This window comes from Triticum dicoccoides, chromosome 1B (assembly GCF_002162155.2).
Source record: "Triticum dicoccoides isolate Atlit2015 ecotype Zavitan chromosome 1B, WEW_v2.0, whole genome shotgun sequence".
In the NCBI taxonomy this organism is placed as follows: Eukaryota; Viridiplantae; Streptophyta; class Magnoliopsida; order Poales; family Poaceae; genus Triticum; species Triticum dicoccoides.
The window spans coordinates 413841697-413852704 of record NC_041381.1 but is presented as its reverse complement, the minus strand read 5'-3'; the positions used below and the strand labels follow the sequence as shown (position 1 = coordinate 413852704).

General features: G+C 43.0%; 1 pseudogene; it reads right to left on the bottom strand.

Moving 5' to 3' along the window:
• Positions 1–9345: 9345 nt before the first annotated feature.
• On the bottom strand, positions 9346–10717 carry LOC119305916 (annotated as a pseudogene).
• Between the last annotated feature and the right edge of the window lie 291 nt (positions 10718–11008).

The following is an 11008-nucleotide window of genomic DNA, read 5'->3' as shown; positions in this document are numbered from 1 at the left end:
CAGGGTGCCGGAATGGGCTCCCAAGAGGTTTTTGGTGGCTACAGAGGCTTGCGGCGGTGGAACTCCCGATCTATATTCTGTTTCAATGTTTTTAGGGTACGTAGGCTTATATAGGCGAAAGAAGTCGGTCGGGGGAGCCTCGAGTGGCCCATGAGAGGGTAGGGCACGCCAAGGGGGGGTGGGCGCGGCCCCCTATCTTGTGGCTTCCTCGATGCTCTTCTGACGTGAACTCCAAGTCTCCCGGATCTTATTCTTCCTAAAAATCATGCTCCCGAAGGTTTCATTTCGTTTGGACTCTGTTTGATATTCCTTTTCTTCAAAATACTGAAACACGCAATAAAACAGCAATATAGGCTGGGCCTCCGATTAATAGGTTAGTCCCAGAAGTAATATAAAAATGTATAATAAAGCCCATAATCATTCAAAACAGATAATAAAATAGCATGAATGCTTCATAAATTATAGATACGTTGGAGACGTATCAGCATCCCCAAGCTTAATTCCTACTTGTCCTCGAGTAGGTAAACGATAAAAGAAAGAATTTATGAAGTGTGAATGCTAGAAGGTGCACAAGTTTGATCAATGATAATTTCAATCACCTTTTCTAGCATGATTATATGTCCTAACAGTAGTTCATCTCATAAAACTTCTCACGAACAAGTAACAAGCAATTCACATGTTAAAGCATAGACCATAAACTTTCTTGAAAACTAGCAAACTTCATTCTTAGTCATCAAACAATTGCAATTCATCTTATTTTCAGGAATAGCAAACTCCACATACTCAACTATCATATAGTCTTCTACAATTGCTAACACTCACGCAATACTAATGGTTATGGAGTTTTAATCGGACACTGAGAAAGATAGGGGCTTATAGTGTTGCCTCCCAATGTATTCACCTTTGGGTGATGTCAACAATAATATTTCATGCTAACTTACATCCAATTGGATATATATATCAGGATCACCCCAACACAAAGTGCTTGCCAAAGGATAAAATGAAAAAAGGGGAAAGGTGAAGATCACCTTGACTCTTGCATAAAGTAAAAGACATAAGGTAAAAGATAGGCCCTTCGCAGAGGGAAGTAGGTTTTCATGCGCTTTTAGGGTTGGATACACAAAATCTTAACGCGAAAGAACGTCATTTTATATTGTCACTTGTATATGGACCTTTATTATACAATCCGTCGCTTTTATTTCTTCCATAACAAGATCGTACAAAGCTTATTTTCTACGCACTAATAAGTCATGCATATTTAGAGAGCAATTTTTATTGCTTGCACCGATGACAACTTACTTGAAGGATCTTACTCAATCCATAGGTAGGTATGGTGGACTCTCATGGCAAAAACTGGGTTTAAGGATATTTGGAAGCACAAGTAGTATCTCTACTTGGTGCAAGGAATTTTGGCTAGCATGAGGGGGAAAGGCAAGCTCAACATGTTTGAATGATCCATGACAATATACTTTAACTAAGATGTGAGAAAACATAAACCATTACGTTGTCTTCCTTGTCCAACATCAACTCTTTAGCATGTCATACTTAATGAGTGCTCACGATTATAGAAGATGTCTAGGATAGTATATTTATATGTGAAATCTCTCTTCCTTCAATATTCTTTCATGAACTGTTCAAATGACCAATACAATGCTTGCTAACCTTCAATAAATTTACAACCTCTACTTCTTAGATGTGAAGTCATTACTCCCCATGGAATAAGAAAATGAGACATATATAATTTCAGGTTTATGACATTCAACTCATTCAACAATTTACTCATAGGATATAAGTGAAGCACACGAGTAAATGACAAACTACTCCAAAAAGATATAAGTGAAGATCAATGAGTAGCTAAATAATTACGTAACTATGTGAAGACTCTCTCTCATTAAAGAATTTCATATCTTGGTATCTTATTCAAACAACAAGAAAACCAAAATAAAATGGCATTGCAAGGATAGCACGACTCATGTGAAGAAGCAAAAACTTAGGCTCAACCAATACTAACCGATGATTGTTGAAGAAGAAAGGTGGGATGCCTACCGGGGCATCCCCAAGCTTAGATGCTTGAGACTTCTTGAAATAATATCTTGGGGTGCCTTGGGCATCCCCAAGCTTGAACTTTTGTGTCTCCTTAATTCCTCTCATATCATGGTTTCTCTTTTTATCAAAAGCTTCATCCACACCAAACTCAACAAGAACTCGTGAGATAGGTTAGTATAAACCAATGCAAAACCTTATAATTTTCTACTGTAACAAATCAATAAAATTACTATTCAACATTACATACTAAATGTCTCTGCATATGTAATACTCCTATCCTCAAATAGAATCATTAAACAAGCAAACATATGCAAACAATGCAAACATAACAGCAATCTGCCAAAACAGTATAGTCTGTAAAGAATGCAAGATTCATCATACTTCCCTAACTCCAAAAATTATGAGAAAAATACTACGCTGTAGAAGATTTATCAGAGCTCAATATGCAAAAATATTCAACATTATACCATTCTCTGACTTTTCTAGGGAAATTTTTCAACAGCGGTAAACTTTCTGTTTTCAAACAGCAACATGTATACTAGCAAAATAAGCATGGCAAAGGCTATCCTTGACATTTTTATTGAAACTAAGATGCAAAACATTATTCTAAATAACAACAAGCAAATACTAACAAGAGAAAATGACACTCCAAGCAAAACACATATCATGTGGCGAATAAAAATATAGCTCCAAATAAAGTTACCGATGAGCGAAGACGAAAGAGGGGATGCCTTCCGGGGCATCCCCAAGCTTAGGCTCTTGGTTGTCCTTGAATATTAATTTGGGGTTCCTTGGGAATCCCCAATCTTAGGCTCTTGCCACTCCTTATTCCATAGTCCATCGAATCTTTACCCAGAACTTGAAAACTTCAACCACACAAAACTCAACACAAAACTCGTAAGCTCCGTTAGTATAAGAAAATAAAACCACCACTTAGGTACTGTAATGAACTCATTCTAAATTCATATTGGTGTAATATCTACTGTATTCTAACTTCTCTATGGTTCATAGCCTCCGATACTACTCATAGATTCATCAAAATAAGCAAACAACACAATGAAAACAGAATCTGTCAAAAACAGAACAGTCTGTAGTAATCTGTATCAAACGTATACTTCTGGAACTCAAAAAAATCTGAAATAAATTGGTGGACCTAGGAATTTGTCTATTAATCATATGCAAAAAGAATCAACCTAAAATCACTCTCCAGCAAACAATGGCAGCTAATCTCATGAGCGCAAAAGTTTCTGTTTTTTACAGCAAGATCACATAAACTTCACCCAAGTCTTTCCAAAGGTTCTACTTGGCAAAAACACTAATTAAAACATGAAACCACATCTAACCAGAGGCTAGATGAATTTTTTATTACTAAACAGGAACAAAAATCAAGGAACAAAAGTAAAGTTGGGTTGCCTCCCAACAAGCGCTATCGTTGGATAGCTGATGTCTACTACACAATCTTCTTCTTGTAGACGTTGTTGGGCCTGCAAGTGCACAGGTTTGTAGGACAGTAGCAAATTTCCCTCAAGTGGATGACCTAAGATTTATCAATCCGTGGGAGGCCGTAGGATGAAGATGGTCTCTCTCAAGCAACCCTGCAACCAAATAACAAAGAGTCTCTTGTGTCCCCAACACACCCAATACAATGGTAAATTGTATAGGTGCACTAGTTCGCCGAAGAGATGGTGATACAAGTGCAATATGGATAGTAGATATAGGTTTTTGTAATCTGAAATTATAAAACCAGCAAGGTAACTAATGATAAAAGTGAGCATAAACAGTATTGCAATGGTAGGAAACAAGGCCTAAGGTTCATACTTTCACTAGTGCAAGTTCTCTCAACAATAATAACATAGATAGATCATATAACAACCCCTCAACATGCAACAAAGAGTCACTCCAAAGCCACTAATAGCGGAGAACAAACGAAGAGATTATGGTAGGGTACGAAACCACCTCAAAGTTATGCTTTCTGTTCTATTTATTCAAGAGTTCGTAGTAAAATAACATGAAGCTATTCTTTCCACTCAATCCATCATAGTGTTCATACTAGAATAACACCTTAAGACACAAATCAACCAAAACCCTAATGTCACCTAGATACTCCATTGTCACCTCAAGTATCCGTGGGCATGATTATACGATATGCATCACACAATCTCAGATTCATCTATTCAACCAACACAAAAGTGCTTCAAAGAGTGCCCCAAAGTTTCTATCGGAGAGTCAAGACGAAAACTTGTGCCAACCCCTATGCATAGATTCCCAAGGTCATGGAACCCGCAAGTTGATCACCAAAACATACATCAAGTGGATCACGTGAATATCCCATTGTCACCACAGATAAGCATGACAAGACATACATCAAGTGTTCTCAAATCCTTAAAGACTCAATCCGATAAGATAACTTCAAGAGGAAAACTCAATTCATCACAAGAGAGTAGAGGGGGAGAAACATCATAAGATCCAACTATAATAGCAAATCTCGCGATACATCAAGATCGTGCCATAGATAGAACACGAGAGAGAGAGAGAGAGAGAGAGAGAGAGAGAGAGATCAAACACATAGCTACTGGTACATACCCTCAGCCCCGAGGGTGAACTACTCCCTTCTCATCATGGAGAGCGCCGGGATGATGAAGATGGCCACCGGTGAGGGATCCCCCTCCGGCAGGGTGCCAGAATGGGCTCCTGAGAAGCTTTTGGTGGCTACAGAGGTTTGCGGCGGCGGAACTCCCGATCTATCTTCTGTTTCGATGTTTTTAGGGTACGTAGGCTTATATAGGCGAAAGAAGTCGGTCGGGGGAGCCTCGAGGGGCCCACGAGAGGGTAGGGCGCGCCCAGGGGGGTGGGCGCGGCCCCCTATCTTGTGGCTTCCTTGATGCTCTTCTGACGTGAACTCCAAGTCTCCCGGATCTTATTCTTCCTAAAAATCATGCTCCCGAAGGTTTCATTCCATTTGGACTCCGTTTGATATTCCTTTTTCTTCGAAATACTGAAACAGGCAATAAAACAGCAATATGGGCTGGGCCTCCGGTTAATAGGTTAGTCCCAAAAGTAATATAAAGTGTATAATAAAGCCCATAATCATTCAAAACAGATAATAGAATAGCATGAATGCTTCATAAATTATAGATACATTGGAGACGTATCACTTGTCGACTTTCAATGCCCATGAGAGGTATTCTTCAGGATCGTTGCTTCTGGAGAACTTGGGCATGGTGAACTTGAGCTTGCCGTAGCGGAGTTCTTCATCATAGTGACGGTGTTGATGTTGCTCTTGGCATGGAATAGGGTCTTCAAGCACTCGATCTGCTTGGTGTCGCTCTTGACGTGGAGGATGATCTTCGTCATGATTGCGCTCTGGGTGTAGAGGAGGTCGAGGCATATGTGTCCGGTTTCGCCTTTCTTGTTGTTCTTCACGTCGGTCGGCGTCTTCTTGTCGTGCTTGATGAAGTGCTTCTCTTGCTCACGTATGTGATGGTTGCGTTGGGCAACAACTCGAGTGGACTCTCGGAGTGCGTCTTGAGCCGCTTGAGCTTGAGCTTCACGACTTTGTTGTTCTTGCCGGATTGCATGGCCATCTTGTGATGCTTAACGTGGACGATGTGGTTGTGGTTGCTCTTGATCCATGGCTTCTTGTTCTTGGCATCGTGCCTTTTCACGTGCACAAACTCGGTCTTATAGGCCATTGCCATGGAAAGGATTTTCTTGAGCTTGGTGATCTTGAGTTTCGTCGCGTCGAGGAGGACTCGCATCATAAGAAGAGTATGACGATGAGTGACGACTTGAGTGGCGCCGTCTTGGCGAAGAGGTTGAGGAAGATGCGCGGCTCACGATCATGTTGCGGAATTCTTCCATTTGTTTGGAGAGCTTGGCATTGAGTTAGTCCCTTTGTCTTGCTTCCGATTGTCGTAGGTCGATGACGAGTTGCTCGATGCGATCACCCAAAGCTTCACTTTCTTGATGTAGAGTTTGTCGCGCGATGAAGACATGATTCTTGGTGACGAAGTCGCGTTCGTTATCTTGATCCGCGAAGAGAGGGTTCATCGAAGAAGTGGGCCTATCCATCATGTAGAAGTAGTGTTGAGTAGGAAAATGAGAGAACAATACCAAAGATACCTTTTCTGAAGATTGTGGATGTATCAAGTACGATCCCACGTGATGCTATAATAGTAGAATTGGTATCGGGTTTCGTTTCTCACACCTACAAGTAAAAGGCTTATGGAGGATCTCTATTAGGAAATGTCACAAATAATTCAAGCGAATGTTAGCCAAGGATGTCGAAAAAGTTGAAAAGATGCACAAATCACGAGTAAGACAAATAGATCGAACCCAAGGATATAACTAGGAACCCACGCACGAAAGATAAATGGGATCCACACAACCAAGGAATGAGCTCTAAGAGGTGGAACCACGGAAAAGCTCTTGTTGTACAGATACTAAATAGACATAGCTCAATTGCTCTAATGGGCTAGATACTCTAGTCCACCAACCTAAGAGAGAAACGGGTCGTCTACTATCCCAAGTATGCTTAAGTATGTCATGACCAAGATGATGTAACTATGCTATGAGGCTCGATGCTATTGCTTACAAGCTCTTTGCTTATATTTTCTTTTTCTTAAAAGCTTCTTCTCTTTTTCTTTTTGTCTATGCAACAATGCTTGATATGCGAGCCGGAATGCGAGATCCAAGTAGGATATGCACGAGAGAGACGTAACACTAAAGGTGCACTAAAAGTGTGGCCCGACAATTCTCAACTCGCTAGTTTTGATGGGTAAGTGATGCAAAAGAGGCTCGAGGCTATCAAGATAATGGCAAGAGTAATACAATGGTTTCGTCGAGGTTACCGTCCTTCCTTACGGTTGGTATGAAGATGGAGTGGTCAAATCTGATGTGGAGTCCAAGTCGATGATGAGTGACGGTGATGATGAACACAAATCGCACCTAAGTATCCGAAACACCTTAGGACACGTGAGAACCGCAACTCCAAAACTCAAACACTCACGATAAGTATTGCGGAAGATCAAATGTGGTGGTGGAAAGGCAAAATTGTGGAAAAATGGGTATGGCCGAACTGCTCTGTATGGCACGTGTGCACGGGGTAAGTGATGCCCGTGTGCACGAGGTCCCAATGGCCCGTGCGCACGGGGTGTTCTGGGAGCGCAAGAACACCTTCGGATCCGTGGGGATTTTCAAAATTCTGGCCAAAATAGATGGTGGGAAGGGTGGGTAATGGTGGTAAGGGGTAGAGATCCACTTGTCAAACACCAAATTCGTGAATCAAATCAACCAAATCTCACAAGAACCAACAAATTTCAAGAAAATTTTGGGGCTATTTTTGGTGGGGATTTTTGGATTAGGACGAAAAACAACAAAATCAAGCTAGCAAATGGGGGTAGGGATTCCAACATGTGAATCAACCTTGCTCATGATACCAAGATGTTGTAGGGTGAAACGCTAAGAGGGGTCTTTTCACACTTGGAAGGGAAAAAAGGGAGGAACACCAAGAACACAAAGAGGAATTCACTCCAACAAAACCCAATTACACATCCACTAGAATAGCAAACACATAGATCGACAAGAATACATGAACAATCAAGGGAAACAAGCACCAGGTAAAGGTTCTTCCCACTCCTAAGGAGATGAGGTCTTGATGATAATCTTCTCAAAGTGGAGGTCTTGAAGTCCACAAGTGGATCCTCTCCTAAGAGGCCTTGATCTCCAATGGAGGGGGTAGAAGGAGCAAAGCTCTCAAATATCTTACATATGTCTTCTCTAACCCTAAACATGATCCTAGGTATGGAATATATAGGCTTGGGGACGAAGTAGATGAAGTGGAGGCCCAATAGCCAAACTCAGCCGGCCATCCTTGTAGGGCCCGTGCGCACGGTACACGCCCGTGCGCACGGGGGTCCCATGTGCACGGTACACGCCCGTGCGCACGGGATGCTACAGCGCAAACTCCCTGGATAGCCCATGGACACGGAGTCTCAGGGGCCCGTGTGCACGGGGTCGTCTGGGACCTGCAGACTTGCTCTTCTTGGTCTCCTTCTTCCTCCGTGGGGACTCGGGGTGCTTCTCCTCCTCCTTGGTGGTGTTCCGCTTCGTACCTAATGATACATAGTGCGTTTTTGTGAGGTAGCAACCAAGTTCCACTCATGTCCATATGCATGTCAAGTAGGAAGGAATTCACCTCGGTTTCCATTGCGCGTGCTTGAGCTCTTGTCATAGGTCCACGTAGTGCTTGGTGCGTTGGTATAGAGTCCATGGGGATGATGGAAGGATGCTCCGCATCAGCACATATCTTTCTATTCAAATACTAAGGTGCCTCCATTTAGAGCTTCTTAGTGTGTCGTTGGTTGTGGGGGTCATGGGCCTGCTTATAAGGGTGTGTACCTGGTTGAGAGTAATCTACACCTATGTTGTGTAATGCTTTCCTCAAAAGAAAATATAGTTTGTAATGCCTCGGTCGTTTTTTCTCGCTTTGAGAATGTTTTGGGAGGTATTGCATGGTTTTTGTTTATTTTATTTTTGTGTTTTCCCTTCTGATTTAATAGTTTTTATTTGGGTTTTTACCCATTTTTCCTTTTTGTTTCTCATGTTTTCTTCTCTTTTTATTTTTATTTTCATATTATAGTTCATTAATATTTGTTGAAATTTGTGAACATTTAAAAGAATCATGAAAGTTTCTAAAATACATTAACATTTTTTAAAATTCATGAATATATTTTAAGTTCATGGACATTTTAAAGTATGCAAAACATTTATAAATCTGTGAAGCTTTTTTCAAATTCACAAACACTGTTTGAAATCCATGAATATTTTTATAATTTCATAACATTTTTAAAAATTCAAGTTTTTTTAATTCAGAACATTTTGAAAATCCAAAATTTTTAGGTTATTGAAAATATTTGTATTTAGCAATTTTTTTTAAAAATACATTTTTTCTGTGTTATCAGTGGAGTGAGCGAGGGAAAAAAGCTAAGCAAGCGAGCGGAGCATGGATGTAAGTTGAGTGAGTGAGAGCTTTATAGACCGAGCCATGCGAGCGTTAAAGCAACAACTGACGGTTGTAGCGTGGAATAGTAGCTCCAGAAGGGTCCACACAATCACTATCGGCCGAGGCAGAGGCCAAAATGTGTAAGGACGCCACAATCACGCATCGAACAATTTCACTCTTCTTTTACTGGTCGGCGTTGGAGATATCCTTACTGGACAAGCAACAACTTCCATCACACCAGTTGGCCAGTTATACATTTGTCTTGTGTACAACAAAACAAAACAAAACAATTGATGCAATATGATTTTATTGAACAGTTTACAGACATGTTGTATTGTAAATTAAAACGTGATGACATGTTAAATTCTTTATTCCACGATGGCATATGGATTGCCATTTATTCGTAAAGTGTGCATACACTGATGGACGTAGGATCTGTATACATCAAGCAAGCAACTTCTAGCTAGCGAAGTTTCGTTGGGTGTAGCAGTCGAGGTTGCCTCCAGTGTCTGTGCCGAGCATGCCACAGTAGCGCATGTAGTAGCCGATGCGATCGACGTTGGCATCGTTCTGGCCCATGCCACACTCGAGCCCGCCGTTGATGATATTGGTGATTACGCCGTATCCAGGCACCCGACCGGCAGCGGTATCGGCGGCCGTCGGCGTCCAGCGGCGGAGGGCGACGTCGTGGGACGATGGCTTGTTGCCTTGCGCCGTCATCCAGAACCACATGGCCGTCCTGAAGGACACCACCGCATCCGTGGACACTAGGCCCGGGTTGCTCACGAGGTCCTTCCAGATCGCTCTCCCGGCGAGATCGTAGTTGGACTGCCTGGTCATTCGCACGAGGAATTACTGGTTCATCAGAACAACCTTTTCGGCAAAGCAACCAAGACCCAGCCGGGTCTTTGTTGTTATTAACAATTAATTGCACGCGAAAACGAAAGCTTATTTGGATCAGGTTTGGATCAGGTCTTTGTTGTTATTTCTTCTACAGATTATTTGAGTCTCTGATATTTTCGTTGACCTATATATCATTTTGCATGTCGAAGATGCTTCAGAGTAAGCTATAATAATTTGCGATTTTGCTCACCCTGTCAATTGAATGGGTCCCCTCCCATATTAGGGTGGAGAGGTGGCCTTGTTTATCTCCTCCTTGAAGCAGTAGCCCCACTGGAACTGGTCGGCAGCGCCTCTCGTCCCGCCTGCACGTTGGCACGGAATGCACAAACACGTACTTCGGTTAATCAAGACAGCCACGAATTCCGTTGAAAACAACAATCGAAATCAACACTGACAGACTGACGTACCGGTGGTCTCGTGGGAGGTCTGGCCGAAGAAGGCGGCGAGCTCGCGCTTGACATCGTCCGCGCTGTCGGTGGTTCCGAAGCCCGGGAAGGTGTTGGCAGCGGCGATGAAGGCGTCGTACGTGTAGAACCCCCTGGCCGGGCACAGCGAGTTGTCGCGGTTGGGCAGCATGCTCGCATACATGGACTGCGTGATGACGGATCCCACGCCCTGCGCGGCGGCGCCGCCCACCGCCACGGCGAGCAGAAGCGCGGCGAGCGCAGCAAACCGCGCCATGCTCACTAGCTCACGTACAGCAGATCGCTCGTGTAATGTATAGCTCAAGGAGAGCTTGCAAGAGGCCTGTGTGATGAAGCTGCTGCTTGGTTTGCACCGGTACTTATAGCTGCCATGCTCGGGGTGCAGCGCGGGGATAACGCGGTGACGATGCACGGTCCATCGCGCGCCTATACTTTTCCACGTTGCGCCCATCTTTGCGGGGAGAAAATTTGACGGGCCGCGGTGACTGGACGATGGACGCATGTGGCGTCTCGTTATCACTCTCGCAGCCGCGTGCTTGCAGACGCATATGGCCTCCCATGTATATACTTCTACGTGAATTCCACACGTCTGCACAAACAAGTTCTTTTCAGGGCGTTGGTGATACGCGCA